Source organism: Ambystoma mexicanum, chromosome 7p, assembly GCF_040938575.1.
Source record: "Ambystoma mexicanum isolate Mex_15411 chromosome 7p, UKY_AmexF1_1, whole genome shotgun sequence".
Lineage (NCBI taxonomy): Eukaryota > Metazoa > Chordata > Amphibia > Caudata > Ambystomatidae > Ambystoma > Ambystoma mexicanum.
The window spans coordinates 903,065,157-903,081,789 of NC_090939.1; the positions used below are offsets into that span (position 1 = coordinate 903,065,157).

Here is a 16,633-nt window from a genome sequence, read left to right on the forward strand (position 1 = left end):
CGATGCTGTTTGAGGCTATTGAAGGAGCAGCAGGGAGCAGTGTCGAGCAGAGGTTGAATGGGGCTCCTTGCGAATCGAAGGCGATGTGGAAAGACGAGCGGTCGGGGCGATACAGATCATGGAGGCCACCATGCTCAATTAGATGGTCAAGTAGATGGCAACTGGCTGTGCAGGTTCTGTTCGAGTGAATCAATGCTGCTTCCGATGGTCAGCTCTCAAAGCCACCAGGGACAGTTTGATTGGTGAAATCCCTCCAGTGGCCCTGAATAAGTGCCCAAATTGCCTTTCAAGCACTCTGACTTACCTTAAAGCATTACCTTAAAGCATTTATTTATTTATTTATAAAACGCTTAAGACTTGGGCCAGAGGCATAGGAGCACTAACAAGACAAACAACAAATAACACAAAAAAATGCTAAAAATGCGAGGAGGAAGCAAAAGGAAGACATAAAAACCCCAAAAGACTGAGAAAAAAAAATGAATGAGAGAGTTGACCGAATTTCATCCGTACGAAATTTACGTATGGTCAAAACTTTCGACCAAGTCTCCTATTCGTTTGCATTACAGTGAAGAAGGGCAGCGGGGGACGCGGGGGTGTCCTCCGAACCCTTGTTCACTGTAATGTGAGCAGGGCTTGCGGGGATGTCCCCTGCACCTGTCTCAATGGCGTTTTTTTTTAAAAGGGGAAAAAAGGAAGCGCGGACCCTGTGGCGTCGGTTCCCATACACGCAAGTGAAGGGAACCGGCATCGCAGAGGGATGCTGGAGATGGCGGCACACAAGGAGGTGTGCTGACCGCAAGTAAGTAATGGGATAGTCTGAAATGTACGGGTGAGAGAAAACCGAAAGTTATTTTCCATAAAACAGATTTCGGTATTTTCTCCTTCGAACATTTCAGCTTCGGTTTAATCAAAGTAAATCAAGGAAGACAGCATCCATGAGGCAGCTCCATAATTCCTCAGCAACAAAATACACACAACGCTGCACTCAAACATCCAAAGCCTACAGCCTACTCCACATCACTTGACACACTGCATCTCAAAATGAGGTAGCTCACTTCACAATCCAACAACTCTGTCTCTTGAGTGCAGTCCCTGAAACCAAACCTAAAAATTAACTTTTTCTGAACTCTCAGAACATTCAGGTCTCCACACAGCAGCTAATTAATTTAGCAGCACTGTAATATGCAAGGCATTAATGTATTCATTCAATCAGAAAATGATTCATGCATGTATTAATTGGTCTTTACTAGCCCTTGCTCTATAGGGCACTTCGCCCTTGCCAGTGGAGTCCATAAAGGGATATATAGCAAGACCATAAACTTTGTTTTTGCCTGGCATTGCAAAAGAATGGTCCAGACGTAATTTGAATTTTCTAGACGTGTGGATCTTGCATGAGTTAAGCACTCTTCTCTCATTTGGGACAAGCCTACACTTTGCAAGTTGAAATTCTGTGGTAGAGCCGACTCAGTCTTTCATCCTTCTGAGGTTGATAAATGGAGTACCATCAAATTGGTTAATAATAACACCTGGTATTAAAGCGCGTAGAAGCCAGAGAGGTATCAGGCATCAAGCCCTTTGTAAAAACATAATGTACTATTGTATTATTCCTTCCAGGCTATATTCATTATACTCAATATGGCTCTCCTTTTCAGGAAGGTTTGTGGTACTTATTGGCACTGCGACGTAAATTGGGGCCACCGTTAGGGGCAATGGGGCTGCTGGGCAAATCTAGGGTACACTATTGAGCTATTAGGGGCATTTTTCACAAAAAGGTCTAAAGCTCTTCTGTCCTTTTTATCCTGCAGTTCCTTTGCGCCCAATGCTGTCTCTTGCTGTGCCTGGGTACTTGTGGTTCTTGAGGAAAATCACAGGCGCTACAGTTAGGCTGGGTGAGGCTCGCTATAGGTTAGCTGAGGCCAAGAAGCACACATGGAAATACTCCAGTGGCAAGGGAAACAATGGCCATCCTTCTTTCTAAAACAGTGAGAAAACTAATCTGGACTAGAGCTCTTTGGGTGTCTGTTGGGGGCGGGGTGAAATGAGAAAGAGGTTGAATTGGAGACACTGCCTTAATTTATTCGGGTGTTATGTATAGCGTACATGCTGCCACTTCAAAGCACATGTCCGCCTTGTTGACGGCGTTGCGTTAGAAGTTTGGCCTCTTGGTGATTCGCCGCCATAATTGCCTGGTCGGTCTTGGATTATTTCCCCTCGAGTATGAGGAATAGCGACCTGTTAGAGCATTAGCGGCGCGGGAAGGCCTGGAGAGAAAACAGATGAAAGTTGCAGCAACTATGAAATGGTAGGGGCGTGTGGCTCCTTGACCTTTGGTCATGTTGCACGTGGTTGGGGAAGGGCCAGCAGACGTACGCACGTACAAAGGCTGAGAGGTTTGGAGTGGTTCAAAGGACAGAGATTGCCTGTGGGCACTGACAGATGAAAGAGCCAGTGGTGGGGCTGAGAGATAACGTGACAATGATGGAGGCGGGTCGGGAAGATAACGGGACCCCGAGTGGAGGTTGAAATACCCACAATGGGAGGAGGAGATACATAGACACTGAGGGGATGCAGGCTGAGGGAGGGAAGATGCGGGAGAATGGAACCCAGAGATGACAACATGTGAGATGGGGCAGGGATCGCGCATTAAACACATCAACCAACAACTGTGATGTTTTGGCTACGAAAGGGGTTTCCAGACCCCTGCATGATATACAGAAAGGTGCTAGGCTAGCTCCAGGCTAAAACTTCCATCTGTCGCCCTCCCTCTTTTGAAATGAATAGCACAGCCAGCACTCACACCGTGTATCGCATTACCCAGCTCGGTAGGCCTGTATTGAGGGGCCGAGCAGACCAGCAAAAGCAGCCATGCTGAATTACAGGCCCACACCCCCTGAAAGCTGGGAAAACAATTTGCCTTTTTTCCTGCATCCTGTCTCCTTTGAAGCTGGCGACTGTGACAATATGCATAGCGCACGTTTTCTTTGGCAATTGAAATCCACCCGTTAAAAGCTTGAAATAATAACTCAGAGTGGAATTGTGCAGCCCAGTACTTTAACAATGCCCCCTATTGTTTTAACCCTGCACTGTTGATGCACTTTAATCAATTACTAAACCAGACTGCAAGCGGCCCCCAACTCATTCCAGACACACTTTTAAGAATGGTCTGATAGAGTACCACACAACCAGAATAAACCATTCTCGTGCTGGAGGGTTCCATTGTGTAAAAATAAAAAACACAATGGGAGACTTTTAATAACCCAGTAGGGTGGCCCACCGTGCTTGGGCGGCCGGCATGCCTGCAATATGCTGTGGAGTGGCTTTAATTCTCTGCAAAATGATATTAATAGGATCTTTCTCGGGAATGAAATCTAAGACGCAGGCTCCCCCTTCCCGAGTAAGTTAGTGTGTCTGGGACAAGGGGAGGATGTTTGGTCTGCACTAAATCTACCGAAAGGGGCGGGAGGGGGAGCGAGAGGCAGAGAAGGGAAATACTACGGGAGGAAAAGTTCAGAGCGAGAAAACACACGCGTGAGGGAAAAACAGCCTCGCTCGGGACGGCTGCAGCCGCGCGATGGAGAAGCAACCCTGACATCTCTCTCCACACGGGCCCCTGACAAAGCCTGCCCGCGTCAAGTGCGTCATCGCTCCGGGCATGAAAACGAAGGTCAGTGGTGGGTGGGCAACCTCGACCCAAAAGACAAAAGGGGGCGCTTTAAACATGCTGTTGCCCAGAGAATTTCACATTACATGTGCCCCCCAGAGCTGAAGGTGTCTGCGGGCTCGCGTCTTTAGACGTTGGCAAATACTGTCCTCTGAGGTAACGAGCGAGAGATGTTGCGCACTTACAGAAGCAGCACGCGCATGTAGCACGTTTGACGCCCGGCGGGGCGGGGGTCGCGAGGTGGCGTCCTTGGTGGTAGTTTACTTTAGCACCCCAGGTCTGTTGCAGTGCGTCACGATCCGAGGGCATTCACACGATAACGCAGCATTTGGATGACCTGGGGTGCATGCCCGGTCTAAGGTGTGGGTGGGGGCAGAGGGGTCCCATGTTCGTTACTGTCTGTGAGAGATGAAACTATGCTCTGCTCTGTGGACAGCAGGCTTTAAGGGACGGATGCACGCCACGGCGGTTCCAGTGTGTGGAGCTGCCAGAGGCTGTCGGCGAACAATAGCCTCTGCTTGTAAATGCTTGGCCAGAACACGGAACACCGCATCAGAATGTGTGAAGGAAATGATGACGTGAATTAAACGATAACAGTTGTTTAATTGCCCTTGAAACCCTTTAAATCAACAACACGACAGTACAAAATGCAGCAAAAGAAACACGTGATGGGGGTTGTTTATGGTTAGCACTTACAGGGCAGGCAGCCCCTAAATAACGCGTGACCCTTATTTTCGTGGCCCCACCCCCAACTTTTGGCGGATGAAGGAAATTAGGTGATAAAGTGACTGGTCCAAGATGCCATGATACCCTTTATGTAGGAATGCGGAGTTTAGTTTCCGGGATGCAGGTTTAGAATTGTAACCTCTGTTTTTGATGGCACGGCACATTTCAACGCTTGTTTGCTGCGCTGGTAAAACAAACATGTATTTAAAAGTTGAGAAATCGCTTCAGTCATGTGAAAATGTAAACATCATTATATGATCATCGGTGCAATTTATTTTAATTAGCATTATGCAGAGAGCTCGCGGGGGTGCGGGTGGGGGGAGCACACGCGATGACCATTCATTGCAGAAAGAGAGTGAGAACTTTGAGTTAAAACCAAACCGAATCTGCAGAAAAGAACGCAAGCCGGGCAATCTCCCGACGAAACTGTGATAGCGAAGACAACATAAAAGAACGCCGCGACGGTGATACACATGTAAGATGTGTACACACAACACTCCACACGTTGAGGGGTTTAGATGCCCTGGGGCGCGGCTGGCAACAGATGCTGAGCATATGGGCCAGAGAGGGGGTATCCAGTGTTCGGTTACAAGCAGGCCGGCTTTTTACTGGGTAATGAAAAGAGAATCGGGAACATCATGACGTGAGCAAATTGGAAAAATATTCCACAAAATTACCCGCTTCGGACATTTAGAATAGTCCGGTTTGGGGGAATGCCTAATCGGTAAAATGTATAAATGTATTTATGACTCACTGATGTGTTCCCAGTTAATTAAATGCCATATCAAGTTAATTATAGATTAATAGAATGGTAAAATGTAGTTCAGTGGGTTCATGCACTCATTGGAGAGAGCCACGCGGAAACCGAGTGCTACCGTATCTCGTCCTGGTGGTGTTGACTGAGCCTTTCGTTTTTAGGAGCTTAACAAAAGCATCAATGTTGGTTGCATTAACATCTACCGTTGCAGCGTTTGGATCTTCATAGAGTTTAAAAGCTATGTAAAAGAAATGTTAAATTGCGGCCATTTCTTGTTCATGAGCCACCAGCTCTTAAAGCTCAACGCCTGCCCATGAGCCAGAGCTGGCAAAAACGTATCATTGATGCACCACAATAATCTAACATGTGTGCCCCATTTTTAAGTCCTCACAAGATTTTGGATGCCCCCTCCCCCTCAAAGTTAGCCTTCATACCTTGCACAACCCCAAGACGGTTCTATGTTCTTACATCAGCCGTTTTATTTGGCCGAAAAAAACTCGATAAAAAAATATATTTGGGGGGTTGCCCCACAACCTACTTACATATTATCTAGTTCCTATTCCACAAACGCCCTCTACCCCTTCTACTGAAAAACTCACCATAAAATATGGGAGTGGGCACCAGGGGTGTAAGAGGATACCCTTACCCCTCTCGACCCACCCCCCGCCCATATTTTTCGGTGAGTTTTTTGGTCAAACATGTTAGGCAAAAAACTCAGTGAAAAAAAGGCAGGCGTTGTAACAACATCGTACCCCCAAGACCTCATTCATTTATCGCCTACAACATGCCCTCTACTTAAAGAAAAAAAAAGTCCCTCAAACAAAGATTTTCCTTAACCCAGGTATGTGTGAATGCCTTGCTAATATCTATGGTGGGGGAGAGGAGTGGCATTCCAATCATGCCGGGATAAGTAAAAAAAATACATTAATGTTTTATCTGTGGTAGAAGTATCATTGCAAATGACTACCCGTTTTATGATGTTGAATAAGAGATGATTTACTTGGCACACAAAAGCATAGCATCTATAAAACTCTTCATTGATGGAGGCCTGGTTGAGCTGGAGTTGCTGACTTAGTCCAGATGACTTCTGCTCTGGAGGAACTTGGTTTTAAGACAGTGCGCAGTGTGTTCTGGCAGTGTCTGGTGGTCCACTTACTTTGTGGAATCTGTGTTTCAGTCTTTCCTCACTGTCCTTGGATTTGGAGGCGGAGCCTTGCAGCATTAAAAAACTCACACACATCGTGGAGCGCATGCGCGGTGTGTGCACTGTGTTCTGGCAGTGTCTGGCGGTCCACTTCATGGGATCTGTGTTTTGGTCTTTCCTCATTGTCCTTGGATTTGGAGGTACAGCCTTGCAGAATTCAAAACCTCACACACAGCGTGGAGCGCGTGCGCTGTGCGCAGTGTGTTCTGGCAGTGTTGTGGTAGGGACTCTCCGGTCCCCGGTCCTTGAATGCTTTCCAGACCCGCTCCTTTGCTCATTATTCATGCGGCAGCACTCAAATACAGAGGTGAGCAATCCATATTAACTTTGTTGTCGGAACACGGTTGGGGGGATTCCGGGAAAAGCCTCACTACGCAGCAAGGTTAGTTTAACCCGTAAGGCTAAAACCTATGACCAGGGGCTTGTGAAACAATTAACACCCATCCGTCAGTTTCCCCAATCCAGGCAGTATATGTGGAAGAGCTGTTGCTGTCTGTGTTGCTCTTTGCCCGGAAAACAAGCAAGGGAAAATTACGGCCTTCTATCCCTTGACGATTAAACAAGTAGTGCCGTCCTCCATGACTGGCTTAATGCTTCCACGATAATTATCCACCATGAGAACATTAGTGCCACCTTTCAGGACTTCAGCTTATTCAGCCTCGAAGGCTTCCTTCACAGCCCTGGTTTAGAGATGACCTTAGATCATTGCGCCTTACCATGAGACAAGCAGAACGTAAATGGCGGCGAATGTATGATCCTAATCTAAAAGTGTGTTTCAAATCATGTGCCACAGCTTACTTTGCAGTTATTCTGGCAGCAAAAAAGCTTTTTTTGCTCACAAAATTGAGACTTTTATCTGTCAACCTAAATCCCTCTTTGCTGTAGTGAGATCCCTCTCGTCTACAGCACATTCTCCCCCTCAGTCCTTCCCACCCAAGATCTCTGTGATGACTTGGCTTGTTCATTCATCACAAAGATCGATACTATTCATACCAATATTGCTAAGACCCTTATGCAAACTGCTACAGTGGTTCTTTGTCTCCCGGTTGACCATAATATTATATCTGAATCCCCTACCCATATAGACCAGTCCTTCTCTGGGGGATGGTCTATATTTCCTCGATTTACCCAATTAGATGTCCAGTCTGCCGTTTCTCACATTAAGTTAGGGTCTCCCTCTGATGCCATTCCCTTGGCTATTATGAAAGACATTTCCTGCGAATTGCTTGCTGAGATTACTACAACAGTGAATAATTCCTGTCAAACTGGTTTTATCCCCTTCGAATTTAAGGCTGCCAAGGTGATCCCATTGCTTAAAAAACCTTCACTTGATCCTTCAATGTCATCTGACTACCGTCCTATTTCACTCCTGCTGTTTCTTATGAAACTCCTTGAGTCTCTGGTTTCCCCTTTGCTGTTATCTTTTATGGAGTCTACTGGGCTTTTCGATCCAGTCCAATCTGAGTTCAGGCCAGGGAACCAAGAGTTTCCTGGTCTCGGTTCTGGATGATATGGCCAGGTTGGTTGATGCAGGTGGGGTGGATGCCCTGATTCTACTTGATCTGTCAGCAGCATTCGACACTGTCGATCACCCCATCCTGCTCAACCGCCTGGCCTAAGTCGGAATCTCAGGCCAGGTTCACACCTGGTTTTCCTCCTTCCTGGCTGATAGAACTCAGACTCTTTCACTTCCCCCATTTTTCTCCTCTATTTTCTCTTTTCTTTGTGGTGTCCCACAAGGCTCCACCCTGTCCCCCATTCTCTTCAATATTTACATCTGGCCTCTTGTGTCTCTCATCCACTCCTTCGAGGTCAGATGTTACTCATATGCTGACGACACTCAGATCCTGATCCAAGTGGATATCGATCAAGCTGAGATGCCGCTGTGCTTGAGGAGATGTCTGACAGCTGTGGGAGATTGGCTGAAGTTGAATGGGGCTAAGACTGAGGTGTTGTTGGTGGGATCCCCTTCCTGATCCTTCACTTTGGGTGTCTTCTTTTTGGCCTTCTTCCTTGGGCCACCTTCCGATCCCGGCCGATAAGGTTAGAAATCTGGGGGTAATAATCTCGGCCACTCTTTCAATGGAACCCCAGGTTGCTTCTGTATGCAAACCAGGGCATTTCCACCTACGTATTCTCAAGAAGGTTCTCCCTTTTGTCCCCACTCATCTTCATCCTCTTGTTGTGGCCGGTCTTGTGCTTAGTCGTCTAGACTATTGCAGCTCCCTTTATCTATCTCAACATAAGGGACCTCATTCAGCGGCTGCAACGATTACAGAATATTGCTGCTCGGGTTGCCACCGGCTCCCCTTATGGCGCCCACATCTCCCCGGTGCTCCAGACCCTGCATTGGCTGCCGGTTGCCCAGCTCATTGTTTTTAAAACTCTATGCCTGCTTCATCCTGCCCTCCAGTCCGAAGGGCCAGAATATCTCTGGGCTAAGCTATTACTCTATGTTCCATCGCGTTCTCTGCTGTCAGCATCAACTGGCCTACTTGTTGTTCCTGTCTTTCGCTGTTCACGTTGTGGTGGGCAGGCCTTCTCTGTTGCTGCACCCCGAATTTGGAATGGTCTGCCGCTTCATTTAAAAAACTTGAAAAACACCATGCCTTCAGAAAGGCTCTTAAAACTCATCTGTTCTAGCGCTGTTGCAGTGTGCACACTGATTCTCTCTCCTCTGGCAATTGTGCGCTTAATAAAAATGCCTAACATAACATAACAACAACATCGATAATAACTCTCTTCTGAAAGTTTGCCTTACACTACACAATAATACGAACGTGGCAGCCCGCGCTAACATTACCAACAGCTGTGATCGCCAGGCAGAGCTTTAGGGAAATGCATTGAGCAAGACCCCGTTGCAGACGACTCACCGAAGACTTTCGAGGAGTCCTAAAATGGTTTACGACACTAGTGTGGAGCTAGTCTCGCCCCCCAAGTCACCACTCAGCTATCTGTTGGAAACAACGATACTGACAACAAGGTATCGTCAACACACCCAAGCATAGGCGTACTAAACCTCGCAGTCAAGATCTTACTCAAACTGTGTGGAGCTATCAACGGGGACCTTAAATGGCAGAGTGAGGTAATCTCGCAACTACATGACTTGGTTGCACCAGTTTCAGCCATGAACGCAGTAGTTCCTTCTGACTCTATTCCGTCTCCACCGCAAAACGGTGGTGAGAATATTTTCTTTGAAGACCGGGATGATCAAAATCAGAATGACATTGAAGTTTCTTCACAGGTCTCCTATCCAACATGCAAACAACGACAGCTGGTAAGGCGCTTGCACAAGCGTGTACTTAAAAACAAATGGGTACCAGAGACACCTAAAGGTCCCAACTTTGAGATGAACCCTCATCCTTTGAACTCTACTTTAAAGCCGACTCTAAGGTTGAAATCAAAGAGTATAAGGAAAAAAGAAGCCCGTAGAAAAAGGAGGTCCGCTCAATATGGGGGCACCGTAACCAGCTGGCTAGCAAAAGGTGATGGTGCCGTGAAACCAACAGGCGCGATGTTGGCGGCAGACAGTGAGCTCAAGGAGTTGGCCGAGTCGGTGATTCAGACAGTGCCTCCCCGTCAGGCTCCCGTCCCTGTGAAGACAGGCGTTGCGCAGCCCATACAACCACTGGAAGATAAACGTGCGCAAGAGATGGATCACCCTCTTGACCCCAAAGTTCTTACCATCGCCCCTGTGAATGTGACTATATAAAGTTGATGCTACTCCTGCACAAGGTTTCATCTTTGAGAATACTGTCCTCGTGTGATTTCGACATGGTGGAACGCTTAATTACCCTTCCGGGTAAGTTATCCAGATTGCATTGTTGCTTCCCAAAAACAGCAACAACATTGATGCGACAACATCAAACATCATTAAGATATGTGGGTTTTTCTTTGGACATAGAACCTGATGAACCGAAGGCCACAACATGTTGTGCTGCATGCCTAAGACAATCGCCACAGACCAAAGCCAACAGTTATATTATTGCCAAAACCCAAGCACAGCCCAAATCAAATGAATACTATGACGATGCACATGGCTGGGATTGGTAACAGTGATTTTTGCCTACAGTTGCCTTACCTCAATGAAGTATGAAGATTTCAAACTGGAATTGCAGATGTTTCTCTCATCTGTTTAAAAACTTTGGTTCCATGGAAGAGATAATGGCCAACAACATTTTTGCACTTCAAGAAACGTTGGCATATTTTGACATCACGGTTGACGATTTTGTAATTTACCAGACTGCTGCAGTGAAGGGCACCAGTGGCAGACGGAAAGGTGGTTTGCTGATAGGTATTTAGATTGATTTTGCTTCATCATTGGTCCTACCTAGGGACGCTTGAGGCAATGTTTTATCTGTTAAAGTGCACTTCGTGCAGGATGGCCTTAGTAAGCGATTTCTGATTGTCAACGTCTACGACCCCTCTGACGTTCAAGTGGTGTCCTGTCAATTGGTCGACTGCAATTTGGTCGACTGCAATTTGGTCGACACCATTTGGTCGAATGCCAAATGGTCGATTTTTTTTTTTATTTATATATTTTTTTTGTGGGTTTTCGTGTGGGGAAATAAATAAAAAAATAAAAAAAGGGGGTGGGGGGGGACCCTCCCCCCCCAAAAAAAGGGGTAAAAAAAAAAAAAATTCGACCATTTGGCATTCGACCAAATGGTGTCGACCAATTGTCCTGTCGACCAAATGTTTTCAACCAATTGACTGGTAACCGTTCAAGTATCTGAGACCATGCATCATACATGAATATATAGATTCAGTTCTAACACAGTGGTGTGAATGGACGGTTGACACCGAGTGATGATATGTGGCAATTTGAGTGCCAGATGTGCAGACAAACAATGTGATCCTAAATAGAAACATGTCAACGACATTAGCACCATGCCTTTTGGCAATTCCAATGCACGGGGATTCTAGTGGCTAGCCTATTTAAAGAACTGGGATATGACATTACTGAATGGGCAGCCGGTTAGTGATAACCCCGGTGCCTACACTTGGTTTAGTGGCACGAGCAGGTCCACATTGGATTATTTTGTTGGAAACAATTCCCTACTAGAAATGGCACTAACCTAAAAAGTTCTCCCAAGTCGGCACAGTGATCACGCTGTGCTGACTTTAGAGTTAGACTTGGGTACCAGAGATGCCTGCATCCAGTTATGTGACGGTCTAGTAACTAATAGAGCTGGTAACTCTCTCAGATGGTCTAAAGCCAACAGTGACGCATTGTGCGAGGCAGTATTTCCCCTGGGTGAGTTCGACTGGCGTACATTAAAAAGGAAAAAAAGCCAACAAGATTGAGACCTGGTTAAGCACTATAGCACATAAAGTTGGAGCAGGTGGGCAGGTCCCGCTTGTTGATGTGGGGACAAGGAATATGATGCACTGCAATATTGAATTAACAAAATGCGAAACGCCTCCAACGGAGGGCAATTAGAGCGACCAAGGCCAGGTTCTGGGGGAGAACCATGACAAACATAGCTGTTAGGGAAATCACCACTATAACCACAGAGTACAGGTACTGGTTAAGATCACACAAAGCAAACAAGTGCAGGAAGGTCTGGGAAAAATGTGTAAACATTTTTTCAAAAACGTGATACCCGTGCAATTTGGGAGATGATGGCCCTGGATAAGGATCCCACTCGAAACAAATTGATGAATCCCATTCGGGCACATTTGGTGTGCATATGTGAGTAAGAAATTCACAGCCCCAGTTGTAGATATTGGGCATACAAATATTGATAACCCATGGCCTTTACGGTTGGGTCGAGATAAGATCAAGGAGGTAATTGTGAAATTACGGAACTCAAGATGTCCAGGCCCCAACAGATTGGCAAACGCAGTGTTAAAGGGAGATCCTGACAACTGGGTATGGTTGTTGCTATCAATGTTTGCCAGGCTCTGCTGGGAGCATGCAGTGCCGTCCTCATGGCTGCGGTCTGTTTTTATACCGGTCTTCAAGAAAAGAGACCGGCTCAGTGTCACCAATTACAGACTGCTGTCCATGTTGAACGTAACCGGCAAACTCTTCGCAATCTTGGTTTTGCAGGAAATCACTGGCTGGGTACAGATCAACAGGGGAGTCAAGCAAGATTGTGTCTTGGCTCCTTTGTTTAATCTGTGCATATCCGGTCTACTGTCCTGTTTGGAGGCTAGATCCTCATGTGCATCTAGGATCAGTGGGGTCCCTCTTGTGTCCATGTTATACACAGACGACTTGATAATGTTTGCCTGAACTGTCACAGCTATGAGACTCTTGTTAAATGAGTGGGCCAATTTTGCGGCCAAACAAGATTTGGCGATTAACCTTAACAAAACCCAGATCATGCTGGGGACCAATAGAATCGTGAGCAGGGTGTAATTGGACACTGACCTGGGCTTAGTCAACTACACGCCCACCTACCAATATCGTGGAGTTGAATTCAGTCCCCGACGGTATGGTAAGGTGATCGAAAATAAACTTTGAAGGGCCACACAGCTCACTGCCCAAATATCAAAGGCGTGTAGGGAACAAGCAGGGTTTTTCCTCGCTGGTGTGATCCAATTGTATAAGCAATGTTTCTTCCCGGCAGTGCTGCACAGACTCAAGGCCCTTGCTATTCGAGATTTAATATTGTTCAATTGAATTAAAGGAATGTTCTGGTGAAAGCTATTGGGCTTACGGCCATCTTGCCCTGTTGAGTCTGTGCACCTGGAGCTCGATCTGAGTTCCTTGAGGGGTCTACTCTAAATAAAATCTAGAATGAATCCCGTATGTGGGTTGCTAAAATGTTGGGAGAGAATCATGCAAGGAAAAAAAAGCTCTAGGTGAAGGAGTTTACTCCAGTCTGATTAAAGAGGTGTTCACACCGATCGAATGGCACCCCAACTTTGAGACTGTGTGGAGCTACGGGAAGATGAAACGGGTCGTTGATGAAAAGCTTAACAGATGGGACTGGTCTAATAACTACCTCCACTTGGCAAGTTCAGAATCTTACGAGGATGTCTCTATGGTAACGCTTTCCTATAGGAAGACTCAGCCTTACTTATTGTTGTGCCCTGAACCGGAGGTGAAGCATTTCATCCTGCTTCTACGTTTCAATGGATTGCCTTTGCTATCTGCCACCGAGTCCAACTGTGTTTGGACACCAAGGACCGATTTTGTAATATCTGTAGGTTGCCTGACAAACAGGAAAGTGCAAAGCACGTACTAACTGAGTGCGCCAAGCTGAGACCCATCTACATGTGTAATTTGGGTGGTTTGGTCCATTCGTATGAGTCTATCAAGACTAAATCCTTTTGGGACTATTGCTTAAACACAAAATCTACTTCTGCCCACTTGGTGTTAGGCCGTGTATGGAAGCACGTCAAAGATTGGCTGCAGGGAGACCTTGGCAATCGTCAAACTGGCCCTGAATAGGTACAAGGGCACCTGTGTACCTGTGTTAATTGTATGAATCGTTAGGTTTGGTTTTCTACATTTTATGTCTTAGGTTGTTTATGTTTATGTTTTATGCTTTTACACTAATTGATTGAGAAATGTACAAATTGGACTTTTATAGTACTGAGTGTTTGTTTGGCCTAGTATGTAAATTGTTATTAATTGAGGTCTTAATGCATGTTGAAATTGACCTGTTTGATTGTTTATTTGTGAAAAACTCATTGAGTTATATCACAATAATGATGTATTTTTATTATTATTTAAGACAAGCTAGTGGTAAGAACTCTTAATGCTGACAGAATGCCATCTGGTGAGGGTGGGATACCTGAATTTTTTTATTGTTAGAAATAAAACGATGTGCGTAATTCTGTTTATGAAAGGAGGCATGTACTAATGTGCCTTTGCTGTGATAGTCTTCTGACATCTCCAGTAATTGCACTGCTGTGGTAGCAATGCAGGGTGAAAAGTCACTTGTGCTTTCCAAACAGCTGCTGAAACACACAAAGTTGCAACAAGCAGAGGTTGCTTTTTGAACCATCTGTGTACCCTAGTCAATCTAGTATGTAAATTGTAAATATGAGCCATGTCTAGTTATGACGTGGTGGCTGCCTGAGGTTATGCAGCCACAGCATTTGAATGCCCTATTGTCAGCTTGGTGAGGTGAGTCATTCAGGACAGGGCTGGTGTGTATTAGCTGTCTAGCGTGGGTGTATCCACAACAACTTTCAAGGACTTTTGACATTTGCTGCTCAAATTAATTACCTGCATCCTTGTCTTCACCCAGTGCACCCCTCTTGCTCCCAAAGTCTGTGTTCTCTGTGTTTCATTGACAGAGTTGGGTCTGTGCTGTTTTTAATTGTGTGTATTGTTACCTTTTATTAAAGTTCCTATTTTCATAGAACATTGGTTGGATACAGTAGAACAGTACTATTGTTGTTTGTGTTCTAACTGTTCCTAATACTGAGCTTGGTTCTAGAAGAAGTTGGTTTTGGAAAACAGGAGATTTACAATTTGCGATGGAGCTGCACTCTCTGAGTATGTTTGCTGAACATTGGTTGAGGGTGATCTTGGTTGTATTTTCTCCAGAGGTGGCAATCTGTAGGAAGTCCTGATGGGAGTCTGTTTTCATGTTACCTTCGGACGATACTGGTTGGGGATTCCCCCTCTGATTTTAGTTATTAATGCTTGTTAGTTGTAGCGGGCTACTAACTACCCGTGCAGCACTGTCTGCATGTTCCATGTCTTGCAGGTGGCTGGGCTGTGTCCCTCGTTGGGCGGGTCACGCAGAAGCAGCCATTGAATGCTCCTCTATGACGCACTGCACGGGGGACGGCAGCAGGCAGTTGCCCACACGCACAGCAAGTTGGGAGCAAGGCTACTATTTAAATAAAGCATCTTACTTGCCTCCAGTGTCCAGTCCTCCTGATATTCTTCCTTCTGTTTTCCTGCAAAGCACACTGCGCAACATTAATCTTTGCACCTTTTTGCCTACCTATAAGAACAGGTTTACAGGAGCTGCCCTAATTGATGAGGCAAACCTGTGGTTCTGATTACCAGTGGGCCCCTCACTGATCAGTAGTGGAACCAGAGCAGCCAGTTCTTTCTTCAGTGATTTGTCCCCTAAATCCTGTGGTCATTTATACCGCTTAAGAGATGTCTCCGGATGTTGCTGCTGTACTCTGTGTAGTGCTTGTCTGATGCTCAACACAGGCTTTATCAAAGTGCATTAGGGAACAGTCCCAAGCAATTTAGAGGAATTCACACCCATTTCCCATTTTATGTATTCTGGGACTTGGCTCCTCTGCTCTTGAGTTGACTGGCAGAGATGCGGAAATCTTCTGAAAAACGGAGAAGTATTTGTGCTTTTGTTAGAAGAAGAAGAAATAATGTTATTCGGCATTAGCCATTAACAATAATTACACATAAATACGTAGAACTACTTTAAAATATAAAACTAAAAACGTATTATTATAAAAAGGGTCTGCCATACCTTTTGAGTCCCCCCTTTACAAAGATACAAACATCAGATATAGAATTCAAGTAATTAAAATTCATAAATAAACACATGGCATTCGTAATGTCCCTAATTCCAAACCTTCCAAAATAAGTTTTACACTGTCTTCTAAGAATGTTCAGAAGACATATCAACAAGAAATGTAAAATATTCTCTTCACATCCTAACCCACCAAAGCATACTTCGTGCCCACTCAGCCAGGGAATTCTCTTTGTTCGGCTCAAACCGTTTGTACCAATGCGGAGACCATGGGGCAGGCGGCGCCGCACTCGTTAAATCATGAAGCACCACAAATTCCCATCTTCAACTTAGCAAATTTACATTTGAATCCATCACAAATATCTGTTTTATCAAAAGGCCTGTCTTTCGTCCCCACTTTCGTCCCCACCACGGGGATTGACTGGTTTTGTTTTCCACAGAAATGCAAGTTCGCAGATTTTTACAAACTGTGAGACTTAAATCGTCATTTCAAGACACCCCTTAGAGAACACCAGAACAGGATTCTGGACTACGTTGTCCATCTACATTCACACCTCAGGGCAACCAGGTGTCCAAAGAATTTTTGACATTTGAGAAGAGTGTTCTTAGGGACCTGCATAATTTAAAAACTAAAAACAACAGACCCTATGTTAAGTACAATTTAACTATTGATGAAAATAAAGCTCTCAAAGAACTGGCCTCCAATGCAGCCATAGTGATTAAACCAGCGGACAAGGGAGGGGCAATAGTTGTGATGACTAATACCCAATACTTGGAAATGGTAAACAACCTGCTAGCTGATCCAGCGTGTTACTAAACATTGAAAGGGGATCCCACTAAGGATATTAAAGCAGAGATCGATCAGG

General features: G+C 45.5%; 1 protein-coding gene across 3 annotated transcripts in view; it reads left to right on the forward strand.

Moving 5' to 3' along the window:
• Positions 1-3,528: 3,528 nt before the first annotated feature.
• Positions 3,529-16,633, forward strand: part of PHLDB2 (pleckstrin homology like domain family B member 2) — a 705,124-nt gene continuing 692,019 nt past the window's right edge. For all 3 annotated transcript variants that reach the window (XM_069637184.1, XM_069637185.1, XM_069637186.1), the window contains exon 1: positions 3,529-3,664. The gene's annotated coding sequence lies outside the window, so the exon portion shown is untranslated. The remainder of the gene's footprint in view (positions 3,665-16,633) is intronic.